The sequence below is a fragment of the Schistosoma mansoni genome, chromosome 4 (genome assembly GCF_000237925.1).
Source record: "Schistosoma mansoni strain Puerto Rico chromosome 4, complete genome".
NCBI classification, from domain to species: Eukaryota; Metazoa; Platyhelminthes; class Trematoda; order Strigeidida; family Schistosomatidae; genus Schistosoma; species Schistosoma mansoni.
The window spans coordinates 16,312,597-16,317,040 of NC_031498.1; positions in this window are offsets into that span (position 1 = coordinate 16,312,597).

Below are 4,444 nucleotides of genomic sequence, written 5' to 3' on the forward strand. Positions count from 1 at the left end.
GATTAGTTTGATTGTTCATTCATCACAGTTAATTAAAATGGAACAGAGAATCGTCTACTAACATAAAAGTTGTTATCTTTATCATTTCATAAATGGTATATACTTATCTGTTCATAGTATATCATACTATCGGTAAAGTTACATTTTGCTAAGATTATTTGGTTTAAATATCTTGCATCATTATGTTATGATTAATGATAGATAATGTTTATGATCACTTGTTCGGTGGATTCACAGATTGCTGTATCTTCACTAGTTTTGCGCGTTTCGACTGATAATCTACATTCCAAAACAGTTGGCTGAAGCCGTTTGCTTTGTGTTGAACTTTTCAATTAGATAGATGGTTGATTTTTTTGTGGTTTTGTGATGAACTCTTATTACGACTCAGCCACTCTTATTGCTTAGTATTCTTGGGTATTGTTTCATCCGACAAGTCCCCAAACCAGAGCACAGTGAAACAGGAATGTAATTATATTTCAAATAGACAAGGTCGAATGGAAGTAGGAATCACAATAAGGAAGATGTTAGTGTATTTATAAATTTTACGCAAGAATATTTGACGAGACTATAATTAATGGATGAACCAATCAGACATAACATAATAGGTCTTGGACTTTGGCGCAAAATGCATTCATCCACTTACCAAATAGCGTTTTGGCATTTAAGCTGATGTCAGTTCGTGACGAAAACCCAAATCTAATTCCTAACCCTAGCCATCAACTGTAAATCATAATTCTAGTTCCTCACACTGGTTTATGACTCTCATTTATTTCTAGTTAGTAGGTGGACATTCTCGAGGTCGCTCTAAGATCGTCCATAATTTACAACCTCATCGAATATTCTAGAGTTTTCTCTAAGTATCCACTAGTGTCAGGAAATGGTCAATCAGTGTGCCTCAACACAATCATGCACAGAACGTGCCTTAATCCAATCTATATCCCACTAACAGGTTTCGTAATAGAAACATTCAAGCGAGTATCTAACAAGCACTTTTTTGAATTTATAAATTTTTCTCTTGTTTTGTGTGACGGAAACAGTTTGAAACAAGGCACATCTGCATCCGATCCCCCTTGTTTATCAACGATGCTTCCCAGGTACGTGAATGTTTCCACCTCTTCCATAGTTTCGCCATCAAGTGTGATTGGGTTGGTGTTCTCCGTGTTGTATTTGAGGATTTTGCTTTTTCCTTTGTGAATGTGGAGGCCTATCGATGCAGAGACTGTTGCTACATTTGCTGTATTCATCTGCATTTGTTCGTGTGTATGGGATAGGAGGGATAGGTCATCTGCGAAGTCCAAATCATCTAGTTGATTCTGAGAAGTCCGTTGTATTCCGTATTTCCCGTCAGATGTCGAATTCTTCATAATCCAGTCAATCACTAGAAGGAAGAGGAATGGGAAGAGTAGACAGCCTTGTCTGACTCCGGTCCCAAGTTCTTATACACCACGTAGCTAAAATTTTGTAGGTTTGAATCTCATTGTTCAAGTGGCTTGATATAAAATGAACTTTATTTTGTCTTTTGTTCTGTTCATTGTTATATGTTTATTAACACCTGAAATAAATAAACCACAGTTTTTATTGTTTTTTTGTAGACAACAATTAAGCACTTTAGTGTTCATTAAAGTTTTCCAGTTTATTACAAAAGTCTCTTTATGCAAACTTTGTCTAATTAGATTATTTTCAAGTCTCTACTTATTTTCGGAACTTTTATGTTGTGTGATTTTGACAAAGCATACAAAATTTACTTACTAATAAATATTCGTATATTAAGTAGTCAGTCAGTCAGTCACAACGTAGAACTTGGTACGTACGAACATCAGTTCAAGTTGTCATACCACATTAGCACAGAGGAACAATTGTCGATTCAGCACGGATACAGAAGGCTCGACTAGCTTTGACCAATTGCGTCATTTATGTTGTAGGCGAGATATCCGTCTAGCAACGAAAGGACGCGTTTACTGCGCAGCAGTTCATTCCGTCCTACTTTATGGCAGTGGAACATGGTTGGTAAGAGTAGAGGATATTCGTAGGGTACTGGTATTTGATCATAGGTGTCTTCGAAGTATTTCTCGTATATTGTGGGACCACCGAGTTAGTAATGCAGTCGTTAGGAAATGGGTATTAGGTAAGGATGGCAAATCGATTGATGAAGTAGTGAAACTTCATCAATTGAGATGGCTGGGACACGTGTTACGTATGCTCAACCATCGACTCCTGCGTCGTGCAATGTTTTATGGCTTAAGAGTAGGTTGGAAGAAAGCTAGGGGCGGCCAGACTAAAACGTGGCACAAATCCATGAAGTCACTAACAATTGAACTGAGTCATGTTGGTAGGTGTAGACTACCTGGTTGGGATTCGCGAAATGATAGCAACCGATGGTTAGAGACCTTGAATGCCATGGCTCAAAATCGTTTGCAATGGCAAAGGTGCATCCACTCTTCGTATTCTGCCGAATTCTAATCTTCTGAATTCTTGATGTCCCTATCCTTTTTTCTGTCCAAATTTATTTCACTGGATTAGACTCTTTGAATAACATCTTGAAACCCTAATCTTTCGGATTACTGCTTATACTCTTACTACTTCTACCACTATGGGATTTGAATGAACAATTGTTTCTCTGTGCTAATGTGTTATGGCAACTCGAACTGATGTTCGTACGTACGAAATTCTATGTTATGACTTACTCATAGAGATCTTGCCAAGCACTGATTCAACCGACCTTCTGATCTGGTTTCAACTGCAATCTTAAGTCCAATAACGATAATGTTTGGTAGTTCAGATAAGTTAACTTGTACGTTTTTGTACTTCGTAAACAGTAAGTGATCGACTGCCTTTAGTATGTCTAATACTTCAGACTAACCAAGCCATCAGTTCATGAGAATACCAATGATGACTCTAAATCGTGTGTAAAGATGTAGATTTCCAAGCTTGTAGCTCTCAGAACAGTCTCAATATGGTCGAATACCTCAGGCGAGATAACTTAGTGTTCAGTCTTACTACTGAAGTTTGTTCTGATCTCTTATCTTTCTACCTGTGTCATTCCACGTCTCACATTCTTTGATCGCATTTGTTCGTTTGGAACTGTTCCTTGTGTATAGTTTTCCATTGTAGCTGTGATTGTTTCATCTTGTCGATTTCCCCTTTCGTTTTATTGTGGTAACTGAAATATGTTTTTACCTATACTAGGTCGTAAGTTCCCTTTATCTGATTCACTTGTTACGCATTCGTTGAATTGTCCAGATTTTACAGTACAAGCAAAAAAAACGAGCATATCTTTAAAAAAGAGCAGAGTGAATATAAACTATACTTTCTATTATTTTTTTAGATTTCTGCACTTTATTATACTTTATGGATAACAATATTCACGTTTGTGGTATCACCGGTTTTAATTCGTCGTCCTAACTTACGTAAGTTTGTATTTGTAGTTAATGAGTACATGGTAATGAAACACCACAAACGCTCTTCAAAATTGTGAAAATACATGCGCAAGTCTACTTCTTGTATCGCTTATTGAAATAATCAACTTTTAGACATTAATGTAAAAACTTAAACACCACTCCACGTGTTTTGACTTAAACAGTTGTATGATATCCCCAATTTTCAGATACAATCGTTTGATTTAAACCAGGTTATATTTGTTGGGTTACTAATCTCAATTAACCTAATAATTTAAATGATAATGTTTTTTTTATTTTACGATTCCATATAAATTACTTCATTACTCAACACTTCACCCGTAGCTCCTTCGGGGGCTACTGCCGGTCCCAAGCCCGGGTAAAGGAGGAGGGTTGGGCATGGAGTTAGCGAACCGATCCCGTAGAAAATCAGCTCGCTAAAAAAACGCTAACCAGAAAATATAAATTTCTTATTTTATCCGTTTTAATTAATTGATAAGTCGCCAAAGAGTTTAGAGTGTTTTTGATCTCTTGAGAACACCATATTTTTGTCATCGATTTCAGTTAAAGAACCTATTTCTTTTTATGTGTTCTGTTGACTGTCGATCAATATTGAAACATTAGACTTCGTACTGACGGAGTAATGAATTGTCTTCGAAAATCAAATTTTTATAGGTGTCAGTTTGTATCTCCCTTACCTTTTGATTAACCGAAAACTATTTCTAATCGTCCAATGGAGAGCATCAGTCAGTCTGCGACAACGTAGGACCAGGCACATATATGCATCGGTCCAAGTTGCCATACCTCGTTAGCACAACAAGATGAACACCGGACTCATAGAAGTAGTTAATTTAGTGGAGGTAATAATCTCCCCCCAGGTTGTTTCTCCGGCTCTCGTCTAGGACGGCCGACCGCTATGCCGCCCTTTTACTCTCCCGGTTTACGGGAAGCTACCGCGCAAAGACACCTACGCCATTGTGATCGATTCTGAGCCACGTGGTGAAGAGTCTCCAACCATTGGTTACGAATCGACGCGGACCCCAACCAGG